Below are 20748 nucleotides of genomic sequence, written 5' to 3'. Positions count from 1 at the left end.
TAGGCTCCAAGTCTTATAAAAAAATCCATACAATGAGTTTTATTTCTTCTTATAATATTGTAGCAAACCTGTATACTGACTAATTATTTACCATAAGGCAGTCTTCAACCATAGGTGACACTCTCACTTCATTTTGGCTTCTAAATTCTGAACCCTAAGTAGAAGATAGTGCACATTAGTTCTGATTCTATTCATTTTAAAATAAATAAATAAATACCCTGTGAATTAGTAAACGATCAAGGGTAGAACAAACAAGAGACACCCAACTGCAAAAGAGGCTATAAAGAATCTTTGGGGGGGGGGGGGGAATTCACATCTTTTAAAACTTAATAACCTAGGAGAGCTATATTTAGAAAATTCGTGAGGGGAAAAAGGGTTCACATTGAAGCATGACTTTGAAATGTTTGTTAATATTTTCTATTCAATAATTCTAACGCCTTAAAATGAAGAGCATACACATAGTACCATAATTTTTCAAAGGTTTTTTATTAAAAAAAATGTGTTCCTGTAAACCTCATTTCCACGTTATAACAATTTCATGTACTTCCTATTCAATCAAACTTGCAACATTAACAACTTGCTTTTTATTGATCAACTAAGCAACTACAAGGACAAGCATATTTGGAATGGTTGTAAAAATCACATGAGCAATTTAAGAATAATTTTCTTAATCTGCAAATCTCAAATAATATTAAATGGCTGTCTAATAGAGCAAACCTGCTATTATCACTAACACATACTCAATTAGTCATCATCACCTAAAAACACACCCGTGATTTTTGCTTGCTAACCTTGTATTGTTCCAATCACAAATTTGGCAACCTCATCAATGAATACTTCTAGCTCACTGTCCTTACCAATTTATTTCAAATCTTCTACAAGAGCCAGGTTTTCCCTGTACTAAAAAGAACCCTTTTTTATAAGTCAATAGTTACAACAACGGAGGAAGGAGGACTCGAACCCTGGTTCTCCTATTAAAAGGAGATTAGGCTGTGCCACTAAGCTAATTGGCACTAAAAAAAATCAGTTTTTAATAGCCATTTAAGACTTTCATCTTAATCAATATAATAATTCAGATTTAAAAGAGAGTATGCAGCTTAAACTTCTCCACACTGCAGAAGCTTTTCAACCGATGCAATTATTTTTTTAACCTTCATTATACACAAGTTTCAGAACTACCATGCTTTTCTTTTTCTTTTTTCTTTTTTTTTTTGGATTGGTAAGTTATACACCTGCAAAAGTGAGAGCTTTGTGTACTAGATATGGCCTTCTAGGAAAGGATTTAACAATAGCCTATACAAAGGCTTTATTTTAGTCAAAAATATACATAATGAAATTGATTCTAATAAAATTTCAGCAGCTTATTTTAAGCTTTAAGGGTGTGATTGTTTTCTACCTATGTGATTGCTTAGGAAAACCTAGGTGTGATTGCTTAGTGTTTTATTTAATGTATTTCTTGTTCTACCCCCTCTTTCAACCCCAGACAGCATCAAGATTCAACCTTTTCTAACCTAAAACCCCTAAACATAAACTCTTATTCAAGAACTCATCAAAAAATCTATTTGAGGGTTGAATTCTTGAAGAACCTACATCACAAATCATGGTCAGCCACTGGCCACTGCCTTCTGCTACCTTAATGATTAAAACCTTGAATATTCCCAACATTCTAAATCAATCAAGTTCAATACCTTTTATATATTTCCATTAAGGTTAAATACATGAAAAGCACAAAAATAATTTGTAAACATGGCGAGATCTAGACACATAGTTATGGAAACGTGACAACATAAGGTACAGGTGCGATAAGAATTTTTTATAAAAAAATGCATATAGCATACTTCATTGTTTTCTTAAATTCTTACAAATTCTAAAGCTGATGCACCACAAACTTGCACATCAAGAAAGAAAGCATCATTAACCAGAAAGGTCAAAATACATGAAAAAAATATTAAAGAATTATCAAATAGCATTTCTTTTTCTTCTAGAGAAATAGTAATTATAAAAAATAAAAATAAAAATAAAAACACACATAGTATTGCACAGAATTTCCAAAAATATATTCAGTTCTTGGAAATGTTCAAATATTTGGGCAAGATGTATCCTAAAAATTATAATCTTTTGAGTTGTATTGTGATAGACATTTTAATGTCATTTGAAGAACTTATAACTGCAAGCAAAATTTTTAGAATTCAAAAATCTAAGTCAAATATCAAAACCTAAAAGATATACTCAGTTTAATTAAGGGGCAAATTTTATTTCCTCAAACTTCTCTATGAAAATTTTAAGAAAGTCATTGATCCATATCAATGCAATGCATGAAGCAACATATTTTGTTAAACATCTTAGCTAAACCAGAACAACTAACTTAAACCTTTTATTATTGGTAAGTTACACATACAACCAGTGGGTTTTGATCCCCACAACATCAACCTCCATCCATTATTGTGGGGGGGATGAGGTGTCATTTGAGCCAAAGCTTGTTAGCTTAGTTTGAACTATATTAACATTGTTAAACAACACATTCTGTGAAAGAAAATATGTACATTGATACTCATAAAATGCATAATGTCACATATGTGACACCCATGACCAAATTGTGGTAGTACTTTCATCAAACTCAACCTAACCTAACATCATGAGTGAAACTAATACAGGTTTGAGTCGCATATTTAACATCATTTCTTATTTCATTAATGGGCTTGAAAAAAATTGAACATTCAGCATACAATATGAAAACCTGAGCTGTGGACATTTGAAACACTAACTTGTTTCCTTGTTCGAGCTTTAAATTACTAATGAGTTTTTTAAACAATAAAAGAACTTATAAACAAGTACATACACATGCAACAACAAAAAAACATATAAAAGATATTGAAATTAAAAATTAAACTCTGCCCATACATATGTATACCAAGCCTTATACCAATAACTTTGCATGTTAATGGTTATTTGTTGTGTTATTCCATGATAATGTATATGCACGCATACCTAGCTCAATAGACCACACCAAAACAAGCCAATAGAGAGCAAAAATCTAGGAAACATGGGCATGGACTGCACAAGATATGCATCTCACATGCCTTAGACATCTGCCCAACTCCTTGACATGCATTAGTCATGCCTCAAATAAATTTTTCAAACACATTTGAATGTTTCAAGAGTAGAAGCTTTAAATTTTTTTTGGTAGGTATCCAAGAGTAGAAGTTTTAAATTCTAATGTCAATTACACGTTGGAAACGTCTTAAACATGGCTTGAATGCAATTAGACCACTCTAACATCACATTCCCTTTCTTTTGGATAAGTACAATATTCCCTTCTTCTTCTTTTTTTGGAAAAGCGGGGTTTTGTCATTGGTATCTCCAAAAGTCTACAGATTAAAAAATTCAAGAGTATAAAAACCAGATTCATTTATTTGTTCTTGAATTGGGATTTGAGAACATAAACGGAAAAAAGACAAAATTTTAACCTTCAACCTTCATATAGTTCATGCGTCTGATCTCCATGTCTGTTATGGAAATCCCTATTACATATTCTAACTAAATATGGTTTTGCTTCTTTTCCCTCTTCACTGCCTGCACCATTTATTACATAGGCTACAGGTCAACGTCTACACTCTACAGTCAACTTTTCAGTAAGTTAGTAATAATTATCCCATGATTAACAAAATGTTAAAAAAAATATTTTGGAACTGCACAATCAAAATTGACACTTAATTAGTAATAAATTTTGGAACTTTTTAACACCATTTGTATTTAGAAAGAAATCTTCCCCATCCATGCGCACAAAATTATTCGAAAAATAACGTGACTTTACAATTGACATTTCAATTCAAACAAAAATTCAATTAAACAGGTTTATTGCGTAAACTAGCAAACTCGCCAACATTTATGCAAATAATTAATGATCCTCATCAACATTTTAGGGAACTAATTGAATTTTTTGTTTCCTCTTAAAATGAAAACTTTGGATATGTTTGTCCTACCAATATTTTTTTTTTTTTCTAACAATTAGTATTTACCAAATAACTTTTTGTTCCATGCAAAGTAATAAAAAAGGATGACATAGTTGAGAATTTCAGCATTTGATCAATCTCAGCCCCCTACAATTATAAGTTACTGGAGGGTTGATTATTGGGCAAATCTAACATGATAATCCTCTACAGAAAATTTTTACAGTAAACTGCTTTTTTGTTGATCACTAGCAGTACCTTTAGAGAAGAATTAATTAAAAAGGGCAAATAACTTATTAGGTAGTTAATCTATAATACCTGCAGTACCTTATTAGTGAAAGTCATATTCCTCATAAATCTTGACCAAATGAACACAAACCTATAAGACACCGCACACCTTTAATTACCAAATTTCCATATGCCAAGTAAGCTAGCAACCAAATCTTACCAACATCCCTTCTCAGTATCTTTAATTTGTTTTACTTTAAACCTTAAAATGAATTCTCTGACCATCCACATGGATCATGCCTGCCACGGACCATTATTTACCTCTTGAAAGTACCTGCATGAAGAAGTACTTACTAGCCTATATAAATTCTATCCACGAATTCACTGGAACTCAAACAAATAGTGTATCTCAAACAAAGAGAATAAGAACAAGTCAAAAGCATCCAAAGCCTTACTTGAAAATTTCTGCTTGAATCCATCGTCCATAAATCGAATGCAAGACAAAAATTAATCATTAAAAGAAAGAAAAAATTACCACCCAATTGTTTCTAGATAAAACTTGGTGTTACCAACTTGGGCTTCATAAATCTTGACCAAATGAATTTGAACCTATAATACCGCACACCTTTAATTACCAAATGCCCATATGCCTAGTAAGCAAACAAGCACCTCTCTCCTATATCCCTCCCCAGCATCTTTAATTTGTTTTAGTTAAAACCTTAAAATGAATTCTCTAAAACATCCACACAGATCATGTATGTCCAAGGACCATTATTCCTTTTGAAACTACCTGCATAAAGTATAAAGTATTTACTAACCTATATAAATTCCATCCACAAACTTCACTAGAAATCAAACAAATATTGTATCTCAAATAATGACAATAAGAACAAGTCAAAAGTATCCAAAGACTTTGCCAATTTCTGCTAGCATTCATCCTCCATAAATTGAATGCAAGACACAGATTAATCATTAAACGACAAAAAAAGATTTTGATAATTCAAAGTTGGGAGAGGGGGGATTTGAACCCTAGATGTCTCTGTTGAAAATGTCACAAGTTGCCAGTTGAGTTACAAGGCTGTTGGCATTAAAAGACAAAATTACCAACTAATCGCTTCTAGACAAAACTTGGTGGGAATTGTACTCTTAAGTAACTTAATCAAAGCCATTCCATACTCTTCGAAGCCGTTTGGTTTGTGGAATCTTGGATCCCTAGAATCTTAGATTCACCAAATTACATTTCTAGGAATAAAAGATTGTTTCATTATTACAGTCTCATAACAACTCGACAACAATCAATCTACGCCATTAAACAAAACGCGCAACAAACAAGCACACCTTCCATACAAAGCAAACCAAACTAAAATGGTCAAAACTGCCATCAAGACACATCATCAGATAAATTATCAAAGCAGCACCACAAATTAGAACAAAATCAATCCAAAATTCAACTAGAAGCATCTGTTTGGTTTGTGGAATCTTGGATCCCTAAAATCTTAGATTCACCAAATCACATTCCTAGGAAGAGAATATTCTTTCATTATTACAGTCTCATAACAACCCGACAACAATCAATCTAAACCTTTAAGCAAAACGCACAACAATCATGTGTTCAAACCAAACAAAAACAGCCAAAACCGCAACCAAGACACATCATCAGATTAATTAACAAAGTAGTACCACAGAATTGAACAAACTCAATCCAAAATTCAACTAGAAGCATACTCCATAATCCTCTGTTTGGTTTGGGGAATCTTGGATCCCTAGAATCTTAGATTCACCAAACATCCCTAGGAATAAAAGATCCTTTCATTATTATAGTATCATAACAACCCAACAACAATCAATCTACACCATTAAGCAAAACACGCAACAATCACGCGCACCTTCCATACAAAGCAAACCAAACAATAACGGTCAAAACCGCCATCAAGACACATCATCAGATAAATTAACAAAGCAGCACCACAGAATTGAACAAACTCATCCAAAAAAATTCAACAAGCACACTCCATAATCCTCTGTTTGGCTCCTGAGTAAAAGGAGGGAACACAACTAATACTATTACTAAAACCTCAAATCTTACTGAATTAGTTCAAGTACAAAGCGATCAACAATTTGATTAGTCCCAATCTTCTAAATTTCATCCAAAAAAAACTGAAAAAAATCCCCTACTGAACCAGCTTAAGTACGAATCGATGAACATTTTGCTCATTCTAGATCTAAATTTTCTCTATCTCTTTTTAAAACCCTTTCAATTTCATCAAAAACAACTTTAAACACGATCAACTATTTTTTCTTCCTCCATAATTTGATCTCTCTCTCTCTCTCTCTCTCTCTCTCTCTCTCTCTCTCTCTTTTAAATCTTCTAAGTTTTTAAATTCGTTTCGTTTTCTGAGCAACCAAACAAAGAGAAAACGAAGCAAAAACAGAATCATGAAAGAAAAACAAGAGCTAGGGTTTGAGAAAGTGAGTTTTGGATGAAACTCAGAAACGTAGAGAGTAGAAGAAGAAGAAAGTATACCTGAAGTGGAGGCAGAGTTACTGAGAGTTGTTGTTTGTTGTGGAAATTGTTTTACTTATATTTTAGGTAATGCGGAGAGAAGAGAGAAGTGGGGGGGAAAAAGAAAGGAAAGTGATAAGAATTTGGAGTTGGGGATTGGGAATCGGGAATTAAGGGGGAGGGGAGTGGGGGGGTGGGGGAGGGTTTTCGGGGAAAAAAATATAAAAGAGTTTTGCCATTTGCCGCCTCTTCGTCTTCCCTCCACAATTCCACATTGAAACTTTTGGATTGCTGATTGGTGGGTTCATGGGATTTTTGTGATACCTTTGTCCACGTGGGTGGATACTAAATGAAGCACCACTTTCTTTTCTTTTCTCTTTCTTTTTTTTTTTCTTTTGGAATTTAGAGGTTCTACTTTCTTTTTCTTTTTATGAGATTCATTTCACCCTATTTACCATGTTTATCTAACTATCTTGTAAAGTACTATCTTTTAATGGTCCATTTGAATTGAGGGCCCGTTTGGTTGGAGGAGTAAAAAAGTGAGAGATAGAAAATTTTTCCTCATTTTTGTTTGGTTGGGAGTGAAAAAGTGGAGGGATGAAAAAATTATGTTTGTATAAATTTACTCAAGTACCCTTATTAAAAAATAATATCCTATTCAAACAAAAAAAAAAGTGAAAAAAAAAATGCAATAACGCAAATTTATTAAGAAATAAAAATCTTATCTAGAAAAAAAAAATCACGTCCAAATTAAACTAAAACAAAAAATCACAAAAGAAAGTGAAAGACGAAAAAAAAAAAAAAGAATAAGAAGAACAACTAGAGGAAGCTTGCTCAAGGAATCAAAAGAAAAAAAAGGAATAAAAAGTAAGAGGCAACATCTAAACGAGAAAAATAAATAAAAAGATGAGGCAACATACAGGAAATTATTTTTTTATGTTTTAATTATTTATAACATGCCACTAAACATAACAGGAAATTACTTGCCATAATATATATATATATAGAGAGAGAGAGAGAGAGAGAGAGAGAGAGAGAGAGAGAGGGGGAACTTTCTAGTTGCAATACCTCCAAAATTAGTGTAAATAGATAAAGAGAAATATACTACTCTAGTTTCAAACGGTTGCTTTACAACTATTTAATGCATAAGAGGTGAGGATGACATTACTTTTCAGTTTTGATCATAATTATAGGTTGTTTATTCTATGTCAGGATGATTCCTTCCTTCCTCTTTCTTTTTATTTTTTGTCAACATGATTAGGGTGTATTGTTTTACATTTGAAAGCATAACACACACACATAACTTTAATTATATAGGGTCCGTTTGGATAGAACTTATTGCTGAAAACTGAAAACACTGTAGCAAAATAATTTTTAAATGTATGAATAGTGCTGCAGGACCCATTTTTAATAAAAAAAATTGCTAAAAAAGTACGTGAACAGTACACGCACTGTGCGCGCACTGCGCGCTTGTCTCCCCGCAGCAGAGAAAAAAAAAAAAAGCAAAACTCAAAACGTGGACACAGCAACAAAAAAGCTGGATCCAAACATCCTCATAAAATCTAAATATATGATATATGCTATGAAACTTTATAGTAAACACAACTTTCTAGTTGTACTATTTAAAAAAAAAAAAAAACCAAAAAACAACAACCTTCTAATCGTAGTAAAACAAGTTTACCAAACCTCTAAAAATAGAGTAAATAGATAAAGAGAAAGACAATATGTGAAAACCATAAAAATGTCGTAAAACCTCTATATGTGCATGTTGTAATCATGTAAACCTTCACGATTGTCACCATGGCCTCCCTAAGCAAGCTCGACATCCTGTATTCTAATTCTACCCTCCTCTTTAAACCTTCGTGATTATAAATTTTTGTCTAAGCCAAACACGCCAAAAAATAAATAAATTTTAACTCTATGATCTCTTTTTTCTTTTGATCAAGTGTTGCACTATACGAATTATATTTTGATTTTTTTTTTAAGGGAGTTTTCAACCTAAAGCGTCTGCACTCTGCTCCTAATGATAGATTTTACTTGGTAATCTTAATTTTAATGATAGTCACGATCCTACCTCATATGGAGCAAAATTTATAATACTCATATTATACATATACATGCATATATATATACACACACACACACAAACATTCTCTATAAAATGCATTGAATGCAAGAGTTAATAATCATTTATATACAGAAATTAGATTATTTATGTACCAAATTTCACAAATATTTAAAAAATAATAATAAATATATTACTTTTATTATCATATGTGTTATTTTGCATAAAAGGTAAATATGTTACTTTTATTCTATATTATTTTTTCTTTCCTTTAATTATAAAGATTATTTTAATGTTCCTTTTTTTTATCCATTCTCTATCATTATTTCATTTATATGTTTGAATTTTGAACCCTAAATTACATTAAAAATGGGAAATATTTTATTCATTTTTAAAAAATATTTCGTTTGTTGCCATGAATTATATATATATATATATATATATATATATATTGAGAATTTAAAATTCTAGAGAGTTATCAAAATTAAGGGAACAAAAATCCTTTATCCCAATATAAACATTTCACCTTTCTATCTAACTGGACATACTTTGACAACTTGGCTCTAGGACCATTAGTGAAGTAAAGAAGTATGCAATAATAAATGCAGAATATAATTGAATATAATATAATTGTAAATGCATAAACAAATTGAATATAACTTGAAATGTCTTTAAATGCAAACTTGAAATAAATAAAATAACTTGAAACACTTTCAAGTTTAAGGTGACTACAAGCCTTGAACTGAATGTTAAATAGAAAAAATAAAATATAATTTTGCTAAGAAGGTTATCAACTGATATAGGAAATTGGAATGAGGTCGTGGAATGAGTTATGTCTTCTTCTTTTGAAAAATGCTAACTTATATAGACTTTTCATGCTTTATTATGCTTGGGATTCCTAACCGCTAGACTATTATGTCCTGAGGTGCCTGGGATTCCTAACTGTTGGACTGCTTTGCTTCTAGGAGCCAGAGATTCCTGACTACTGAACCGCTTTGCACTAAAAGCAGACTCTTTTAACTGTAGTGAAATATTTTAACTGACTGCAAATCTTTACTCTTTTTAATGATATCAAATTTGATGTGAAAGATGAACTATTCATTAATAGTAACTTGTAGGGTACTATTTCAAATAGTGTTATTATTTTTGTCTTGACTTGTCGGTGGTACTATTCAACTTTAACTTTTGTGAGAGGAAATTTTTTTAATTTTTTTTTTTTAGATTTTCTCATTGGACCAGGAGGGTACATTATTTTTACTATTCCCTAATTTTTAGCGAGATCATAAGAGCACTAGGTTGGATGTAAAACCCCCCCAGTTGCTTTTTTACATCCTCATAAGCTAAAATGATGCTTCATCCGGGTTGGTATTTCTAAAAAATGTTGGCAACTATGAACAGTAAGGTTGTAAACATACAACTTTACTGTACCAGGTTGTTAGATTAATTTTTTCTTTCTTTCTCTCTTCTCTCTCTCTTTCTATACGTGGCTTTCTTCTCCCCCCTCTCTCTCTTTATTTCTCAGACTTCCCTCTCTCATTTTCTTTCTCTTCATCACCACCAACACTCACGGTTTGGTGGCGATGAACGTGGTGGTCGGTGGATATTCTCAAACTTCCATTTCTTCTCTCTCTCTCTCTCTCTCTCTCTCTCTCTCTCTCTCTCTCTCTCTTGTGGGTATTGTTGTGTTGGTGGGTATTGATGGTGGTGGATGTTTGACGCTGGGTATTTGGTGTGGGTGTTTGATGGCGGGTATTTGTGGTGGTGAGTGTTTGATGGTTGGAGTTTGATGGTGGTGGGTGTTTGATGGTGGGTATTGTGAGAGACCGGGTACTTGGGGTGCTCTCGAAAAAGAGATTTGAGTGCTTTTAAGCGCATTTCTCTTTTTGGGTAGTGGTGTGGAGTCACCACTTATTTTTATACAAAAAAAAAAGAAAAAATAAATACAAATTACATGATCAAAATATTTCAAATGTCATTAATTAAATAAAGACAAGTACAATTTTGGTAAATTAAAAAGGCTTTAGATCCTAGTTACAATCTATGCAAAAGAATACAAAACTTTTGGTCCTAGTTACAATTTACCAAAAATTAAAAAGACAAAACACTAATCTACCTATCCAAAAATCCTAAGCTTGAGTGCCTCATGAATATGTTCTCTTTTAAAAAAAATCAGTTCTATTTTTAAAAAAAAAAACTTTGTTTGTTAAAAAAAATTAGATCAGTTTTTATAAAGGATAAAAAGAAAGATTTTATGGGGAAAAATAATATATGTTTTGTATAAAGTAAAAAAAAAAGGTTTGATTTGTAAAAATCAGATCTGTTTTTCGTAAAAGAAACAAAATGGGATTTTGTTAAAAAGAGTCAATTTGCTTTGAAAAGTACAAAAAAAAAAAAGATTTTTGGTTTGTATAAAAAATCAGATTTGTTTTGTGTAAAAGAAACAAAATGGGATTTTGTTAAAAAGAGTCAATTTGCTTTGAAAAGTTAAAAAAAAAAAAAAAAGATTTTTGGTTTGTATAAAAAATCAGATCTGTTTTGTGTAAAAGAAACAAAATGGGATTTTGTTAAAAAGAGTCAAATTTTCTTTGAAAAGTTAAAAAAAAAAAAGATTTTGATTTGTATAAAAAATCAGATCTGTTTTGTGTAAATAAAAAAATAAAAAAAAAACCTTTTGAAAGAAGATTCACATTCATGAGATAAATTCATTATGCATGCTTCACATGTTAAAGAATCAACCTAACTTTCAATCCTTTCTTATAAATTTCAAAATCTGCAATTTTGTAACAAAAATCAAATTTGTATTTAATGAAAATACAGATTAGTTTTTGTGAGTTAAAAAAAAAGGGGAAATTTCACTTTACCCACCTGTGGTTTGACTTGTTTTAACAATGTCCACCCGTGGTTCAAAAGTTATCACTTAACCCACTTGAGGTGGCATCCGTTAGACCCCCATTACCCACCTCTGCCCTTTCCATTAGAAAATCCCCTTTACTATATAAGCTAAAATTAGAACCCAAATAGAACCCAAATAGGAAGAACGAGCTCTCTCCCTCTCTCTACCTTAGAATCCCTAAAAATCCCCAAACCCATAATCCCTTTCTCTCTTCACTTAGATTGCCAAAGTGAAATCTGAACACTTGCAAGCAAGGAGGTGTATTGAAGCTTGGGTTTTCCTCTATATCAGGTTCCTTAAAAATCCCCAAACCCATTTCTCTCTTTACTCTGATTGCCAAAGTGAAGTCTGAACATGTCTTCTTCAAGTTATTACTTGGGTTCCGGTTGCCATTCATGTTCAGCTAATCATTGTCAGCTATGGACTGATTTGACCTTGAACAATTTTGGGAGAAGGTTATATGGGTGTTGCTACTATGATGTGGTGAGTAACAGTTGGTTTTCAAATTTATTTTTATTTTCTGGTTTTGTTGGCTTTATGAATAACCCTAATTTGATTTTGTTTATAGGATGATGAACCTACTTGTAAATACTTTAGGTGGTTGGATGGAAAAACATATAAGCGTGGGTTTGAAGTTGCACTCATTGTCCTTACAAGATTCAGTATGTACAAGAATCAAGCAAGAGTTGCACAAGAAAACGAAAATGAGGCTAGTGATAGGGAAAAATTAGCCAAGCGAAGGGAAGAAAAAGCTAGGGTGAGAGAGAGGATAGCTAAAGAGAAGTTACAGAAGTAAAAATTTGCACTTGTTGTGTCATAGGGGTTTTTTGCTATTTTTTTTTGTGTTTTCTGGTAGGACGAGAGAATTTTGAACAAAGCCGTTGAGTCTGCCTTGAAGGCAAGCTGTTGTAGTTATTGTATAATTTTGGGTACTACCACTTTTAACAAGTGTATTCCATGTATTTGGCACCATGTAATGTTGTTGTTTATTTGAATAGAGTATGCAATGTGTTTTTTATGTAATGTGTTCTTCTTTATGTAATCTGTTGTTGTTTATGTAATGATGTCTTGTTTGTGCTCTTTATAAAATGTGTTCTTCTAATTTGAATAGAGCATGCTGCCTTGTTTATGTAATGTGTAATGCTGCCTTGTTTTTTAATAGGGTATGCAATCTGTTCTTCTTTATATAAGGGGAAATTGCACATGCACCTCACAAGATTCTGTTTACATCAAATGAAAAAGTAGAAAGAAATATGTTTAAAAGCAAAAGTACCATTCCATACATATATAATAAGCATTGTTTAAAACAAGTGGACTCCACCTAATATTAATGGCTAAACAATGCCAAAGTACTTCAATAATAGGTGGTTCTGTCCCCACTAAGACAAAAACAAAATGACTTCACAGTCTAAAGTTATGCACAATAACAAAAAAGTAAAGTAAAGTGTCTGCAAACACATTCTCCTTGCCCCTACCATTGCCTTTATCCTTATCCTTGCCTGGCATACTATCCCTTATTGAGAACATTGCACCAGATGTCTCAGCTCTTAAGTCATCTCTTCCATATGAGAACAGATGACTACTCTTAACTAACCTTAGTGTTAACAACCTCCTTAGATGCTGCAAAATACATAGCAACTCCATATCAAGATCTAATCCAAGGTTTTATATAAGTATAAAGGGTGGTGTTTGTGTATATACCTGAGATAGAGGTTTTCTTGTGTCCCATGTTTCATTAGGAGTATAAGAGATGGGCTGGCTGCATGAGAACCAATGAGCTATGTGTGCTTTACTTGGTCGTGGTCTGCTTGAATCTGCTACAGATGGTGGTGGTCTGCTTGAAGCTGAAGCAGATGTTTCAGATGGCTGTGTGTAGGGTTTGCCTGTTGGCTACCTTAGTGGCTGCTTTTGTGGCTAGTTCACTGGTTGACTTGCTTAATGGGTGGTTGGCTTTCTTATTGAATGGCTAGCTACCCCACTTGTTACTTGACTGGTTGTCTACTTGGCTGCATTGTTTACTGGTCCAGGTGGGTGCCTTACTTATTGGTTGGCTGCCTTATTTACTGGTCCAGGTGGGTGCTTTGCTTATTGGTTGGCTGCCTTGTTTGTAGATTTAGGTGGCTGCCTTGCTTGCTGGTTGGTTTCCTAGTCAGCCTTCTTGTTTGCTAATCTTGTTGACAGCCTTGCTTGTTGATTCATTGCCTGGTTGGCTGCCTTGTTTTCAAATCTAGGTAACTGTCTTGCTTGCTGATTGGTTGCCTGGTTGGCAAACTAGGGTGGCTGCCTTGCAAACTTCCTCAGTGGTTGCTTAGGTGGCTGACGTGTTGGTGGGTGCTTTGCTGGTCTAGGTGGGTGCTTTGCTTGTTGGTTGGCTGCCTTGTTTGTAGATTTAGGTGGCTGCCTTGCTTGCTGGTTGGTTTCCCAGTCGGCCTTCTTGTTTGCTAATCTTGTTGACAGCCTTGCTTGTTGATTCATTGCCTGGTTGGCTGCCTTGTTTTCAAATCTAGGTAACTGTCTTGCTTGCTGATTGGTTGCCTGGTTGGCAAACTAGGGTGGCTGCCTTGCAAACTTCCTCAATGGTTGCTTAGGTGGCTGACGTGTTGGTTGGCTGGCTGCTTGGTTGGCAAACCAAGGTGGTTGCTTAGGTGGCTGACTTGTTGGCTGGCTAGCTGGTTGAGGTACTGAAATTGTACCTTGACTTGGTTGGTCAGTGCTTGTTCCTTGTCACTCTTGTCCATACAAAAAGAATTGTCTTGCATCAGAAATAGATTTGTAATATAATTGTCATAGTGAACATATTCTTGCTTTACTTACAAATTTTTTTTGCCTCTCAAGTCTTTGTCTCATTTGCCATGGTGTCTCACCAGTTATTCCAACCTTACATCTCCTTGAATTATGCCCCTCCTTATGGCAAACCCACATTTTATAGGTCTATTTGACCTAGAAACTTTGTATGGGTTGTTTGGCTCATATGTATCTTTCTTCTTTTTCATTGGTGGTTTGCTTGAAGGCTTGTACACAATTGGAGCAACAGGGGCAGGTTGGTTGGTTTCAATCCATTCATCTTTGCCAGGCAGTAAGGTAATCATCTCCTTGTATGCAACCACACAGGCATCATTTCTATAGCATGCATGCACATAATCCTCAGGCCTCTCTAGATTCTTATAGATTGCTACAACACCATGTTTACATGGGATTCCTATCAAATCCCAAACCCTACAACTACGACACTTTCTTGTAAGGCTAACCACATGCCTCTCATACTCATTATCAACCTCATATATAAAGCAACTTGATGGAACAGTAGAAAATGACTTAGAATCAACTTTCAACTGCTCAAGCTTTTGCACTATGTTTGGACATATGTCACTAGTGAACTTTTCAATCTCAGTCCTCTTATTATACATTCTAGTCATCAACCTAACCCTAATCCATTCTAGCATGGCAATGATAGGCTTATCCCTAGCATCTAGTATTATAGAATTAAATGACTCACTAAGATTGTTCACATAACAATCAGAGATGGCCCTTGGAGTGAAATGTGACTTGGTCTATTGGGTTAGTTGATTGTCTGTTAGATACTCTCATGCATCTTTGTCCAAGTCCTTCATATCTTGCATTCTCTTCTCAAACTCCCTAACTGTTGTTGTTGCAGCACACCTCCATAATACAACCTTCAATTCTAAACCCTTGAAGTTTAACTTAAAGTTGCTGTAAATATGCTTCACACAGAATCTATGTTCAACTATTGGGAACAACATCTCCATGGTAGGTATCAATCCTTGGTTATCAAAATTAAAATAAAAAAACATCTAAAGAACAAAAATGAACACCATCTGCCTAAGAACAAAAAAAGAACTTTCAAAAAGCAAAAACGTAATGACTAAGAACAAACAGAAATCTCAAAAAGCAAGTGAATTGTATTACCTTCTGCCTATCTAAAATGAACACCAAATTCAGCTCATCTGGCCTCCCAATATCATTTGAAAATGTTTGTAAAAACCACACCTAAGAATCCTTGTTTTCTTGCTCAGCTACACCTAATGCAACAAGGAAAATATTGTCATTCTCATCCTTTGCAGTTGCTGATAATATATGTCCACCAAACTTGCCTTTCAAATGGCAACCATCTAATCCTACAAGTGGCCCGCACCCCCCCCCCCCAAGAATCCAACTTTCTATGCATTGTATCTCATATATATCCTCTTAAACTTAGGTTGTGTGTTAGATTCAATAATCTCAGTTTGCAGAATCACCTTACTCCCCACATCAGTTACTCTTATCATCTCAGCATAGTCCCTAAGCTTCCCATACTGCAACCTCTCATTACCTAGTATGAATTCTTTAGCTTTCTTCTTAGCTCTGTATGCTTGATTTATGCTCAAGTCCACAGACACATCTGCATAACTCGATGCTTCACACCAGAAATTGCCCAATTAGGGTTTTTGTTGAAATCATCCAAGTACTTCCTAGCAATTTATGTAGAAGTGACTTGACTATGCTTGAATGTCCTCCCACATGTACAAGTTGGAACCATGGTGTAATGCCCTAACTAAAAAAAAAAAGGATCAGATTTTTTAAGAGGCCACACATGACCCACCTACCCCTTTAATTCCCACCACACATTTCAACTACCACCTTATCCCTTGGCCAGCTCACTCTTTTCCTCCCTTTTCTTTTCATTTTATCTCGTACACTATCACTCTCTCATCCTCTTCTACCGGTACCACTCCTCACCACTTCCACCACCATTTTTCCGACAAGATCACTGGGAAACTCCATAGAAAAAGTTAAGGCTCACTCATCCCTACTATTTCAGGTAAATTTTTTTAATCTTTTTGGTGGGTTTTACACTTTTTCTTGAGATTATTTTATCTAAGCTTTAATAATGATACCCATGTGATTTATGAGCATTGAAAGTGATATTTATGTGTTTTTATGTATGGGTTTTGTATTGGTGGAATTATTTGATGAGTGGGTTTATAGTTTTTATAATGGTGGCTAGCTAAGCAGTGAAGATTTGGGGGTTTTGGCTTTTTAATGTGAAATATATTGTGAATATAATTTTATTGAGTTTATTTGGAGCTAGTAAAAGATTTAAATGGTTTGTGTTGGAGGATATTGTGATTTTGTTTTCATGGGTCTTTGATGATGTTGTGTAAATCTTATGGAAGCGACTCATAAATTGTTAAGATTTTAGTATTGGAGAGATAATATTGAATGGGTTAATATTATAAATTGGAGCCTATGTCTTGTGAGTTAATTTGTTGAGAAACTTTGGAAGTGGAATATATTATTTGTGAGGTTAATTACTAGGCTTGTCTAATTAAATTCTTAGTTTGCAATCTCTAATTCATAGCTAAATACAATGTCAAGCTTTAAGCTTATTGTGATGGGTTTGCTTGGTATTGTTTAAGTTCTAGCTAATCTCCTTTGGAGGTTGGAGAGTTAGGTTTTTTGCAGGTTGCAAGGTAAGTAGCCTTTTAATGGGATTTTTGGAAAATAACCATGTTGCATAAACTTTGTTTTTGGGTCAAATACAATTTTGGAAAATTATTTGTGGAACTATGTTTTCTTAAAAATGTATTGTGTTGTGACCCTATTATATATGAGTACATATGAAAAGCGCATCATATTTAATATTGCATATGGGGAAATGCATGATTTGTTAGTATGGAAGAGATAAGCATCTTTTATAATTCTTGGGAATGGATTTTATGGATTTATTGCATTATTTGCAAATTCTAAAGATGTTTTATCTTAACTTGTGATATTTGGGAAATTGATAGAAAATGTTATTGACAAGAAATGATTTTGGAAAACTTGAGAACCTTCTGAATATATTGGGTATTTCAAAGGTTTTTGTGAAACTACTTGAAATTGACTAGTTTTTTGATTTCATGTAAACTGTGAGCTCTTCATGTTTTTACCCTTGGGCCGTGACATGTGATTACTCAGTGATTACCCAGCCAGGTGCCGTAGTCTTTGTGACATTGATATTTTGGCACCCCGTCCTTGTGGCGGATTGATGTCTTCGTGGCATATCTGATGTCTTCGTGGCATAACTAATGTATTTGTGGCATAATTGATGTCTTAGTGGCATAATTGATCTTCGTGGCATACTAATGTCTTTGTGGCATAATTGATGTCTTTGTGGCGGCTTGTCATGTGGCATTGGGTTGGATTTTCAAGTTTTAAAAGGGTGTTTTCATAGGACGTAGTTTCTTGTTGGAATACTTTAAGAAAGCTTGGTGTTACATTCTTTTAATCATTCTTGTCATTTTATTAAGAAAAATTGGAGTTGCTAGATGTTTAAGGAAATTCCCAAATTATAACATGGTTTGTAAAATGGTCATTATCATGAAACTTGCATTTGCCCCACTCCCATTAATTATGCTACCTACTGGGCTCTGTCTTATTCCATTATTTTATAAACTTTTCAGAGTAGGCAACAATCTTTTGAGACAGCTTTTTTGGTGGCTAATAGTAGTTAGACTAATTACTGATGGAGGCTGAACTTTTGTAATGGAGATATTAGATGATGTACATCTTAAAATAGGCTTGACTCATTCTTTTGTATATTATAGTGGTTGTGATGTTATTTCCACTAATGGGACAACCTAATGATATGTAATTATTTATTTAGACCTCTATTCTTTTATGGCCAATGGTCCTTGTAATTATTGCTTAGAGGTCTGACTTACTTTGAGAGTATATGCAATGGAATTATTATAATAATTCTTGATATTGGTACTTGATAGGATTTATGTGGATTGAATTGTCAAAAAGGAAAAATTTACAGATACTTGAGACGTCTTTCTCATGCTTTAGACCCTTTGGGGTTTAGGACGTAACACATGGTCTTTATCTAGAAGGTTAACTCCCCTGAAATCTATGATGCATATATCCTCCAACCACATTCATACTTGCAGTGGACAGAAACTTTGGTTTTTTCATTAAGCTTGAACTCAATGTCCGCAGGCTTTTGCACTGCATATTCCCTCAAGGCAGCCTAAACACCTTCCTATTTAGAAACTTCATACCCTTGCATAACTGAGGGTTATTCATGCCAGTCTTCTCATTGAACTCTGGACATCTCACCCTTTCATCCTCATCTTGAGAACTGTTAATGCTCCTAGTGTCATCATCATCAAAAGCTTTTTCAGCCCAATCATCATCATCAAGAGCTTGATCACTGGCAGCAGCTTCTGGTTTCTTCCCATTATCTATAATTGGCTCCTTCAAATGCTCTCCCTCATTTACCTTTTCAGTATCTCTTTGATGCTCTCTCATATTGGGCACCTCATTGTTCTGAGCACCAACTATGTCATCAGGATAATCTAATCCTTCATACCGTTCATCTAGCCAATCAAGTTTATCCACATGAACTTCTTCACTTCTAACACTTTGTCCATAGGTAGCATTGTCATCCACATGCACTTCTCCACAACCAACAAGTTGCCTACCCCCAGCATTGTCATCCACAGCTCCGTCAACACTATCATCCCTTAAACCCTCAACAGGTTCTTCACTAACATCATTTTGGTCAACCATAGATGATCTAATAGAGACAATATTAGTTACCTCCTCACAATTAGTATCATCATCTTCATCATTCATTTCCCATGGCTGGTCTACTGCAATTGGTTGATTTGGTTCAACTATAGGTTCTCCAATAGCAATTGGTTCAACTTCAGGTTCTACATAAAGTGTGATTTCATTTGTTGGCCATTCAACATGTAGTTCACACATGTAAGTCACATCACCATCTGAAGTAATTAACCTTAACCCTTGCTCTAAGTCACCACTAGGTATTAAATAATAAATCCTACTGTTAATGGGTCCCCCAGCATCAACACAAATGTCTTGTACCTCAAAATGACTTAGTAGATCTAGATCAACATTACCCATTATAGATACCTTACCACCAACATACTCTAAACCAGGGTTCCACTCAAAATTCCCATTATGGTGAATACTAAAATCAAAACGAATTTTAGCAGCCATTTGCAGGAGTTTAAACACATGCACAAACAACAGTAATTGAATACATAACCAACACATGCACAGAGAGCACCAATCATTGACAAAAGCAAAATAATTTCATACAACATAAAATACCATTTAACATGGGGTCAGGGGAGACAAGAAACACAACCAACTAAAAAATTTGTCTCCATAGGACCACAAACAACCTAAAAATGCATCTACCCAAAATATTCTTAGGGATCACAGTCATCAATGTCAACTATAAAGGCAAGAAATTATTTAACAGAAAACCACTAATTTTATGACAGAAACCCTTTAATCTGAATCACCTTCATCAATCGTTACACATTGAAAAATTCAGATCAGTTTTGTATTAAAAGAAATCAGATCTGTATTTGATGAAAATACAGATCGATTTTGTGTTAAAAAATCAGAGCTAAAAAATTTAGATTAGTTTTTGAATTTAAAGAAATCAGATAGTTAGCAGCAGATTTTGAAATTTAAGAAAGATAATCATAATAAACAATCATCTAAGAACATGTTAAAGAAAAATTCAAGTAGAACATGTTAATTATATATCAAGAACAAAAAATAATAAAACATGCTACACATATTCGTGCATCAAACAATAACAAAAAATCAATGAAAGAATAAAGGAAAGAAAAAAAAAAACAAAAAACAAAATACCTCTTGCATGAGAGTGCTCTTCTAAAGAAAGAATATTTTAGAATTCAAAGAAGTTTGTTCACCTCTTTGAAGCCTAAAATACTTTACTTACAAAAAAAAAGTTCCTAAAGCCAAAGCTTTCAAAACGTCTTTAACGTAAGGGGAATTGAAAATTTAGAAGAGAAGAGCCAAAAAGAGGGGGGTCAGAAAGTGTGCTGAATTTAGAGAGTCATCCCTTATTTATAGAAGTTGGAATACTTCGAAAAATTAGCTGAATGATCAGATACGAATTGAGACACGTCCCTATCTCTAAAGAATCGAAAAATATAAGCCTTATCTCAATCTAGGAGTCCTCAAGCTGAGCAACGTTTTTGTGCCACTCGGCACTTTTCATGTGTCAATCGGCACTCCAAGAGTGTCGAATGGCTCTCTTGGGTGCCGAGCTTGCATTTGA

The sequence above is a fragment of the Castanea sativa genome, chromosome 11 (genome assembly GCF_040712315.1).
Source record: "Castanea sativa cultivar Marrone di Chiusa Pesio chromosome 11, ASM4071231v1".
Taxonomy (NCBI): domain Eukaryota; kingdom Viridiplantae; phylum Streptophyta; class Magnoliopsida; order Fagales; family Fagaceae; genus Castanea; species Castanea sativa.
The sequence above is the reverse complement of the archived record's forward strand: the minus strand, read 5'-3'. Positions refer to the sequence as shown.